Here is an 11,840-nt window from a genome sequence, read left to right on the forward strand (position 1 = left end):
CTAATGGAAGAAAAGCAGGAAATGCAACAGCTGCCTACCCACGTATTTATTGTGGGTAATGAAGTTTTATTCTGAGAAAGGGTGGCTATCGGTGTTGTGTGCACGAGTATACTTCATTACCCAGAAAGCCCTCTTTTTGCCCGCACATGGGCGTTTTAAATTTTCTGGTCCATGTGTAGGAGAAACTCGTTTGAAGAAATCGTTCAGTGCTCATAGATATCTGTTATACATGAAAGAGATGCAGCAAAAAAGACAGTGTGCCACAATGATAAACAGCCTCTCATGTCATGGCCACCTGGCTTTCTCGCATCTCGAATTTTTTCTCGTATCTAGAGCGAATTATTTGCTCGAAATTTTCCTCGTATCTCGAGCATCTCGTAGGTAGAGCTGCTCGTATGTAGAGGTACCACTGTAGTAGGTATAAATTTATGGTCCAGCTGATCCAGAATAAATCATTTAACCACTGAGGTTTCAGCCATAGAATGATATATTTTTAAGAAATCATTGTTGTCAATTCAAAACATAGATAAATTAGTCATCATACTATTTTAATTCTTTGAATACACAGCACACTTGAAATAGTAGGTACGAATGATTCACCTCCTCCTCCCATGTGCTCTTACAGATTTTTTTTGGTTTACGTATTTCACTTGAAAAGTGCAGCAAGCAGTAAATAAGGTACCTCAAAAAGCATGCTGTACATTTTTCAACTATGATGAGGAAATCTGTCGCACCTTTTTTAAGCTGATACCCAAAATTACCCAAATCGCGAGTTGCAGTGAGCTCTTGTAAACTTCTGGCCGGCAGAACATTACAAAATCATGTTGAGTTCTTTGTCAGTGATGTTTAAGAGCAAAAAGAGAAAAAAATTCTGGGTGTTACATCAATGACACAAGCGTGCATGCGCAGAAACACAAGGTAGCAAAATAGAACAGAACCACCAGCTGTAGATCAGGGGTGGGCAATTATTTTTTCTAGGCGGCCACATGAGAAACAAAATATTGTGGAGCGCCGGACCAAAACACGTCATAACGTCCCGTGCATTGACCGCGTTGCTGCCAGCTCCTCCGTAATCTTGGAAATCCGTTATCCCTCGGACAAATACGAGAAACTGGGCTGTGTCTCTGACATCGCAGCTCTCGTCCAAAGCCAAGGAGAAAAAGTCCAAACTTGCCACTCTATGTTGCAGCTGAAGCTCCAGGTTACCCGCAATGTCCTCAACCCTTCTTGTCACGGTTCGCCTGGACAGTGGGACTTTGCTCAGATGCTTCTTTTTTTAAGGGGGATATTAGTGCTGCAGAGTCCACCAAGCACTCTTGGACAAATTCCCCTTTGGAGAATGATTTACTGTTTTTAGCGATTTTGTGAGCTATCACAAAGCTTGTCTTGGTTGCTGCACCCCTGGATCTGTGACGCTTGGTAAAAAAATTCTGTGCCGCTTTTGTAGCTGAGCTAGCAAAGCATCCAATTTCCGAGCCCTTTCAGCATCGCAATTTTTTTTGTATTTCTCAGCATGTTAACTCTGGCAGTGGTGGACCGTCAGGGCTTGAAAGGTCTTCTCTGCTGGCCTAAAAAATATCTGAATCATAGACTGATGTTAATTATGTTTTGTCCATGAATAATTATTAAATAATTCCAAATTGTCTGTTAGCTTCCTTTCATTGCTTTTCCCCTGGTTGCGCTGCTTCCAGATGTGTAACATATTTAAGCATCTAACCAATCACATTTCAGCCATTATTTGTTGCCAGGGTCAGAAATCTGCCTTGAGGCCTTCACAATCAGTTCTGCGGGCTTTGCTGCGTAAAACAAGCGGCGATAAAACTGTTGTTTTATCCAATCAGATTTCGAGTTGGTGACACCAAGGCCTTTTCACAGGCGTAAGGATACGGCATCGCTTTCACCAACTATGATTGGCTAGTGATAGAGTGGACTAGCCAGAGCTACCAAACTGTATCTGGATCGAGCTGAACAAGCAAATATATTGTTGTGTTGATTTAATAGCGGTTTTGTCAACCCGCAATGGCCATTTTCAAGACGGACTTTTCAAGAAAAGCTGTACATCATCAAGAAAGGTCGGACAATTCCGAAGCAAGCAAGCAAGCAAGCCTGTCACAACCGGGAACGAACATTTTCAGCATTAAATCGAATAAAAACGTATTCCAGAAATCCGAGAGGACAGGACTTTCAGCAGTAGCTTTGATGGAGATAGAAAAGAGGGAGGAAAAAAGGAGGATGGATTTTGTGTACAGATAAAAATGATTTTTGGTGAGTAAAATATGGCTATATTCCTAAATAATATTTCAATTGTATGAGGTTATTATTAATGACTTTTATATGTGTCGCAGCTGTAGCTGCAGTAAAGGTTTTATAGCCATAAAATAGTTTTTGAGGGTTGTATTGATTCAGATATAGAATTGAAGGCGCCATTTTGAAATTCACGGCCCGCCACTGAACTCTGGAAATGCAAATTCAAATTGTAAACCTTAAACACAGCGATCTGCTCTCCACAAACTAAACACACAGCTTTACCACTGATTTCAGTAAATAAATACTGGTCCATATTGTGTTAAAAACCCTGCATTCAGCATCTATCTTTCTTTTTTTAGCATCACCCAGTATTTTGGAGGGCTTATGTTTCCTTATTGCGTCATTATGCACGTGAATATAACAATGACTTCAAAATAAAATCAAAGCCAGTTTAGTCCAAGTGTGAGGTAAAATTAGAAATTACGTTTATTTTATCATTTCCAATCAACCTTACGCGGACCGGTCTCAACCAACCAAAGGACCATATGCGACCCCGGGGGCCATACAATGCCCAGGTCTGATTTCCTCATTTATAAACCAACCAATACCATTTTTAAATGTGGATCTAAAATCTATTTGGAACCAGAGTAAGCATATACGTGACCCACTTGGGTGTTGTTGCTTAAAGGCGTTTTTCTCAATGTGATTGTGTGTGGGCTCAGCACACCTTCCCTCTGACATCACTATTATTCACAAATGTCAATATTTGAAAAACACTGACACGCTCCATCAGTCACAAACGGTCACCCCTCTGCTGGTCAATGGCACTTCACTATCCGGTGGCGTCGAGGCGCCACTCCAAACATTCCTCTCTATTTGCCATTGTTTCATCACTGCCAGTCCTTTCAACACAATGTCGCATTCTGGTCATGTATGAATGATGGGCTTTTTAATTGTGCATACATAGCTTTGTATGTACTGCTAGGTGCATTAACAAAGCTTGAATCTCTGCCAGCTGGTGATACTCATCTGTTAACGTGGGTTTAATCCAAGTCTGATCAGGGTCAAGAGCCCACACATAATGAAGTTTGAGTGCATTTGCTCCTGCAAAGGTTCATTTTAATCCTTAGACCTGATCTAACCTGTGATGTCTATTAAAACACATCAAAGCATAAAGACTAAATAAGATTCGATCTGTCGATATTGACAGATTTGGATGGGCTGCAGATGCTGCCACCTAAGAGTTGCCACATTTGACTAGGTTCCATTCTAAACAAAAGAGAGACCACAGATAATCTAAAAATGATTTAATACAAAATCCATGCAGAGAGATGGCCCCGTAAAACTTCAAGATGATAAAGACATAAAGTGCCCCTCAGAAGGAAATGGTCAAGTCCAGTTTACTTGACCAAATTTACTCTCTGTAATCACCTGAAACATACTAGTAACCTTTAGCTCCACTCTATCCCGTAATTTTGACAAAGTTGCCATCAAAATGCCTCACTGATCTACAAGAGCTTCGAGCCCACAGTGTGATGTCACACAAAGTGTTTATACAATCACGAGACCACACTTCCTTAATATTCCATCCACGAGTCCATCCATCGGCTCTTTTCAGTGATTGGGTATCATGATATACATGCGTGTATGTGCACGGCCGTACTAAATCGTCAGAACCTGAATACATTTGCAAAACATACCGCGATGAGAAATGTATTGAAACATTTTCTCCACAGGAGGCAAAATGCATGGAGAAGACCATCAAACTCAACTCATCTTTGCAGTGAACATTCATAACATTCATTGTGATAAAATCATCAAAGATGTTGAAAGTTGGAGTAGATGCTATTAGCTAGTAGCTACCCAGGGTTGAGGGTTCAATCCCAGGTCGGTGGAGTCTGTGGAGTTGGCATGTTCTCTCTGGGATTTCGTGGGTTTTCTCCAGGTATTACAGTTTTCTCCCACATCACAAAAATGTGCATGCTAAGCTAATTGATCACTCTAAATTGCCCTTAGGTATGAATGTGAGCGGGAATGATTGTCCGTCTCCATGTGCCCTGCAATTGGCTGGCCATTGATTCTGGGTGTCCCCCGCCTGGAGCCTGTAGTTGGATGGGATAGGCTCCAGCACCCCCCTGATGAATGAATGGTAATATTTTCAGAGGTTGAAATTGGCATAAATAGGAGAATTGTCCATAACACTATTGTAGCTACCATATATCAAGCGACATGAAAAAAAATGAGTGACCTTGATGAAGGCGGAGAAAAAAATATCTCTCAAGATTCTGGAATTTATCAGATTGAAATCAATTGGGCAATTCCGGATGGATGCATAGACCGCAAACAAAAAGTGTATCTAGAGTGTATTTTCTATAGTGAATGTAAACTTTTAGTTTCAACAGTAAATGCAAATCCAAAATGAGTGACTGAAATGGCTGTAATTGTGTAATGAGTTGTCAGTCTCCGTTAAAAATGTGTGTTTTGGGGGCAGGCAATCTGTCCTGTACAAAGATTCTCAGTTCAATATATTTTTTCCCCACATTCGAAATGCGACATTATAGCCGGTGTTGTTGAAAGGTGCACTTGAAATATGCAAATCAAACATATGGTACTCGAGAGCAAACAAAGATTACTGATGTTGTCCTACAAGATAAAAAGGTGACTTTCTTTTAAACGTCATTTGAATGCATGCTGCCCCCTTGGCGTTGGAGGCTCTGTCATTTTATTTCCTAGATTGTTTGCATAAGAGAGAATAGACATTGCTTACACCTGTTCTCCCGCTCTCTAGTTCTTCTCATACCCTCCTGCACGCCCCTCCTCTCTCCACCCTCTGCTGAAAGCCATTACAGAAATACAATTTCTAATACCTCCGCACAGGCCTTCGATCGACCGCAAACAAATTTATATTCAGGCGGTAAACAGAGCGCCGCGGAGATTTATTTATGGAGTGTGCAGGAGAGAAACAAGCAGGCACGTGAACCCTGAGTAACCTCGAAGGTGACGTGAAGATGGATCGGCGCCCCATGCAAATGCATCTATTGCACTCAGTCATTCAGCACATCTCCGCCTGTAGAATCCCATTAAGTCTCGCAGCTGAGTCTGTATTTGCAGGCTCGAGAAGTTGTTCATTACCAGTGGAAGAATTTTGAGATTGCTAAAGGAGATGAAAGAACTTAGTGAAACAAAACAAGAATGCGTTTCATTTTTGCTAAGGGGACATTAAAATACTAGCAAAAGACAATTTATAATAGTGCTGCTTTGCATTATAATTCCCAATGAAATGTAGCTGATGTATTTTCATGCATATTCTGATGACTGAGTATCTGCTGAGTTACTTTCAATATTTAAATCGTAGTATGAAGAAATGTAACACATTACGACACACAGGGACTGTAAGACAAAGCAGAAATACTAAAAATGAAAAGTGCTTGCTTAGGTTGTTGTGTTTTGACGGCGGCAATTGCAGTTCATTGAGTTTGTCGCACTGTAATCAATCAAGTCAACTCGTGCAGCCGCTGTTCCGGAAAACCGAATTTTCAGCCTTTTATCGTAATATGCTTTTCTCAAAATGAGTCCGAATTTGTCTTGCTGGATTTATTCAAGGAAAAATTAACTCGAATTGCCAACTTCACCATTGTTAATTGTTTGCAAAAGTTTGGGAGAACGCAAAGTTTACCATCACATGACCCAAGGCCCACCTCTTTTTACATATTAGCCAATCAGAGTTTCATGCATACATTGACCCCTTTTCCCCCTGCATTTGGAGTTTACGCAAAAAAATATATTGCCCAAAATAATTTTTAACTAGCCATGCATACTTGAATAAATGAAAAATCTGCTTCAAATTTATGAGAAAAAACAGACATTCTGCAGCCGTAATGCAAGCATTTTTGTTCCAACTGATGAATTTAATCTAAAGAAAACAATATTTTGACTAAACATGTTATTATTCCAGTAAATGTATATGAAATTGCACAACTGTGTGGATTTATAGATCATTCAAAAATAATCAATAAATAAGTAACATAAATTAAAAAAAGAATTTAAAAAAAACTTATAGCTTTCATTATACTATTTTTTTTTTTAAAGATTGTTGTTAAAGATCTTGGAACTCTTTAGCGTAGGGGTTGTGCTCCAGACCTCATGGAAAAGCTGTAAAGTTTGTATTTATTCATTTTTCAAACATATAGTCATAGTCACAGCACTTAACATTTTTTTCCAATGTTTTCAAACACATTCGACCCAATGCCAAAATACTCTACCACATTTATAAATGTAACAACTGCAATAAAACATACAAAAAAATCTAACTTCTAGCTGAAATGTGGAATTGGAATTTTCATAGTTCACCATGTGCAAAGACTGGATACTCCTCATATGCTGACAATGTTCAGGCCACTGAAAAATTGCTCATGTGTAATAGTTTAACCTGGAACTGACTTCAGCAAATCGAATATCATTTCAGCTTTTCTTGAAAAGAAGCCAGAGGGACAAACGGGTTCACTTGCAACTTCTTGATCTCTGTTTGTGTATTTGTTGGGGACTAATTACAAATCTGCTAGTGCTGAACTTCTAACTGCTTCTAAATACCAGCTGTCACGGCCTCTGACCCCATTAAGTGTGCCTTTCACATGACCCGAGCCGAGTAGCCTCTGCCGATTTACATAAACCATTAGCTGTATCAATGTGGGCCTGTATGATGCAAATGAAAGTTGACATTGTCCTAGTGAAAAATCATTTTGCTGCTTCTATACATCCAAAAGGATGCGTGGGGGCCCCCGCGAGTTGAGCACAGGGCTCATCCATGTTGCCTGACCCTGTTAGACTTTCTTAACTTTCAGTAGATGGCACAGACATGTCCAGCTATTGGCGGAGACTGGAGCGAGTGGGTGTGTGTGTGTGTGGGGGGCACGTCATCTCCATCCATCCTCGGAGAAAATGTCCCCTCTTCTCGGACACGCGTGACTGCGTGCCACGAGGTGAAGCCCCGTCCAATGATTATGCGGGGCAGAGCTGATCAGGACTTCCTATCTGTAGCGGACAGCCGGAGGGTAGAGCGGGCAGGCGCGGACCGGCAGCGGCCGAACCGCAAAGGTCACAGAACGGATTCGCCCATTGGAGCCGGGCCCACGGACGTACCCCTTTGACAACCCCCTCCGGATCAGCGCGCCGCTTCTCCTCGAGGCGCAACCTTTGCTGGGGGCTTCTCTCCACGCACGCACGCACGGCCCCCACTTGTGTCGTGAGTGCAACGGAACCGAGCCCCTACATTGTGATTTGACGCAAGTAAAAAGTGTCCGACAAGCCTGTGTGAAGTTCATCCTGACAGAACCGGAGCGGGTAGGAGGAGAGGAACTTTGGAGCGGATTAAAAGTGTGGGTAAGTTGGCAATTTGGGGAAAGATTTTGTACACTTGCTAAAGGTGGCTTAAAAGCAAAGAAAAGTTTGGTCAGAACTTCTAACGGAAGAGTTGACGTATGCAGTGACGTGTCTTTGACCTCGTCGCTCATAGGAGAATTTATTAGGTACATGCAAAGAACCACATTTTCTTGTCTACTGCATGTCTTGATATGGACTTTAAAAACTGGACTCTTTTAGCTGCAGAATTAAAATATTGAATGAAAAAGTTGACCCCCCGCCTAAATAAAATTACCAACGCAAGTTTAAGTTGCATGAGAACATTTTTATAATTTCATGGGCATTTCTTTTTTGTTCCTTCCATGCAAAAATTCTCTCCTGACCTCTTCACTTATACTTATACTGTCGAATCACATCCAATACAATACTTTAATTTTTTTAAATGATACAAAAATTGGAATAGTTTTTAATTAGATGCAGTTATCACTCATATCATACATTGAAGTTGTGTAAAAATGCGATTTGAGAACCATTTTCAACATATTTGATTATTTTCTTGGATGGATTGAAAGCAAATATTCCGAATAAAACTTTACCGCACTGATAATGATAAAAACAATTGCATTAATAAAGTGATAGGTTCACCAAGAAGCATTCTCCAAATTGACGCACAAATATGACATTGATGTTGAAAAGATGAACTAAACAAATAACAACAAACAATAAGTATATATTAGATTTTCCTTTTCCAGTACAACCATCTAAATGTTTGATTCAGTCATGTGTGCAGAAGCAATAATATTTTGACTCCATGAAAGTGAAGTGCAGAACAGCGGCCATTTTAACCTCAGTGTATATTTAAGCCAAAGCGTGATCAATTATTTGGCCTGGCTCTCATTAGCTTTTGAATAATGCATCACACTACTGTCTGCCATGGCCACAGAAAGTTGAGTAAAAGTTAAGCTGGATAGCAAGCCGACTATTGATTGCTTGTCTGTTTGTAATGAAAGCCTTTGTATATCGATTTTACTTTGCATCACCTTTACACATGTCCACCTTTTTAACATAATTGCTGTCACAAATAATCATTGGCCTGAGCAGAGAGGCAGAGAGTCGAATGAAGAATACGAATCCCCACAGTGAAATATGTGTAAATACCAAAAATGAGAAAAATGTCCATCAATCCTTCAATATGTTTGACTGACATAAATCCTTTATTTCATCAATAATGTTAAGTGACAGACTGGATGCTGTTTTCTCACAAACATTATATATAGATCAACATTAAGTTCAAATGGTGCTCTACTCTTTTTTTCCTTTTGCTACCGACTCAATTTGGGTCAAAGCAGTTAGTGGGTCAGAATCTTTTGTTTTACGACCATAGACGTAACCACGGCAACAAACGGCAGCAGTCGTGGCGCTGTACTTTTGCTGATATTGGAAAAGCTAACGGAGTACAAAAGGAAGTGCTGGGTGATTAGCAATCAGAACAACACTATCCTTCCCGTCGACCCAAAAAGTTCAAAAACACACACGCTTTTGCCGAAAGTGAAACTAAACCTTGACTTGGGTCAGTATTCAATTGAACGACTCGCCTTTTCACCTTTCAAATCTGCACTAGAAAGCTCCTCTGTGACGCAAAAGGTGAAAAGTCCACACGACACCCCACACAAAGATGAACAAAACAAATTATCCGGCCCCTGCGACTCATCTGGCTGCTCTCAAACTGGCGGCGACCACGGCGGCGAGTGGCTCATTAAGGCAAACTCGTCAAAGGGTCATCGGCACGTTCTGTCCGCAACGGTTCTGTCGGTTTCGCCGTTTGGTGGAGGCAGACAAGGCGTAACCCGATCTCCTTGCTGAGGGTACATATATACTCCCCGTGCGTCATTCTTCAATTATGCCCTGACAGCACCTGAATTACTGCGGGCTGGATGCCCAGATGACTGAGGCAACGTGTATCGATCGTTCCTTTTTCTTCCTCAGCCGAGGCCGCGCGTCCCGGTCGCTATTTTGGAAGCCGGCGAGTCATTGCTCAAACATTTAGCCTGATTCTTTTTTGCCTTCTGGCCTGCATCACTTCTATTATCTTTGCAGCCATTAATCAGCAGGGGTGCCCGGGATCTGCACTCCTGGAAGCTAAAGTTCTTAATTAGCCGCACCTCCTTCTCTCTATTGCTTCTTCGTAGTCGTTGCCCTCTAATTCTCCAACTCACTTACCTTGACATTCATTTTCTTAAAACACAGCGCCGACATTTATCCTATAAGCGACCTTTCCGTCCGTAGTGGTTTTCCGAACGGATAGAGGCTTGTTAACCTTCCTCCCGATGAATTGTGGTGCCGGACGTACCGAATGACGCTGTGGCAAAATTTGAGCGCGGCCAACTAAAAAGCAAGATTGAGCTGCGCTTGCTGTCATTCATTCCGATAAATAGCGCAAGATGCTCCTTTAATGCCTAACCCAGAAACCTCAGAGGGAAAAGAATGGCGGCATTAGTCAGAGAGGAAGTGTAAACTGTTCAAGTCGTTGACACAGAAAGACCTTGAAGCAAATTACCAAGCCGTCTGATAAATCCATCTGTAAAAAGCTAAAACGTTGTTTTAAAGGAGCAAATGCCGGTGTAAATCGCGCTGTCCGAATCTGCAACTCGCAGCTGCGCATTCCTGAACTCAGCAAAGCCGCGCGGGACCCATTTTGGAGCCGCGACACCTGTGGAACTTTTCGCCAGCCCATAAATGTGATATGTTCAAAGCCCTCACAGTTAGCGGCGGCCATTACTATCTGCCACACCTTTTGCGACAGACATTTGCGGTGCATTTGACTCACCGTTAAAGTGACGGGGGGATGTCGCCGGAGATAAAACACAATCTTCCTTCGGCCTTCTTTATGGCAGCAAAAGATTTGCCACGCGCCCGCAGGCTTCTGTTGAACTTGCTGAGAACCGTCTCGATTTCGCAGACAGAAAAAACGGCTCCTAAAAGATCACTAGTTAATAATCACTTGTCTCGGGCAACAATTTCCACCCAAATGACCACATTTTATGACACAAGCTTGCAAATATTCATTTTTCTTCCTCATTATCACAACAGGCATCCACGCAGATGATGGGGCTCAATTTATAGCCCAAATTTCCCTGTCTTACAAATATTGATGTGTTTTTTTATTCAGAACGTTTCAGCATATGATACTGTATATAGCCTTTTTATTTTTATTGTTTTATAGAAAAGTGGCATTACGTAGCTACTAACTTTTTTTTTATTATTAAGATGCAAAAAGGACTCTGCCAGTGACCTGAGCCAATATGGAAGTGAAACTCATAGCAGTAAATAGACTAAATTGACACAATACATTCACATACCTGTTGTTAGCTGGGGTAGGCCCCAGCACCCCCACAAACCTTGTGAGAATAAAGTGGTTCAGAAGATGTAGAAGATGAATGTTTGACTGAATGTGTATATATATATATATATATATATATATATATATATATATATATATATATATATATATATATATATATATATATATATATATATATATATATATATATATATATATATATTTCCATACCACTTATCCTCACAAGGAGGTCGCAGGGGTGCTGTAACCTATCCCAGCTCACAATGATAGGAGGCAGGGTACCCCCTGAATTGGTTGCCAAGCCAATCACGAGGGACAAGGAGAGCAACAACCATGCACACGCTCATACCTCCGGCCAATTTGGAGTGTCCGAACCCCTCATTGTACCGTTGGAGTGAATTAAGCATTCACGGCAGATTTTTTTTAGCTGTCAATGACGAAGCTCAACAACAGATTTCAAGAATGTATTGCATGCATGCACATATATTTGTGAGTTATATTGTATTTCTATAGACGTGCATTTTTACCTCTTTGAGTTTATATTTTCAGTATTATATATGAAAAATGTTTTCAGTGGTTTATAGGGGGAAAAAACGAATTCACAGTACTGCATATTTGTATTTGATCAGTTCTGTAAGAAAAGGCAAGATGAAAATGTTCAATAGATCAAAAAGACTTTCAGATTTTTTTATCTCTCTTATTATTAATATATTGGAGGCAATCAGCTGCTGTAAAATGTTTAAACTTTAAGTCACAGCATAAAAATGGAATGTTGTTTGTTGTATTGTTCAGTGTATTTCACACATTTTTTTAAAGTTTGTTTAAATTACTTCAAATTTCCAGTTACTTCCTCCCATGTATTGCAAACTGAAAA

Source organism: Stigmatopora argus, chromosome 1 (assembly GCF_051989625.1).
Source record: "Stigmatopora argus isolate UIUO_Sarg chromosome 1, RoL_Sarg_1.0, whole genome shotgun sequence".
Lineage (NCBI taxonomy): Eukaryota > Metazoa > Chordata > Actinopteri > Syngnathiformes > Syngnathidae > Stigmatopora > Stigmatopora argus.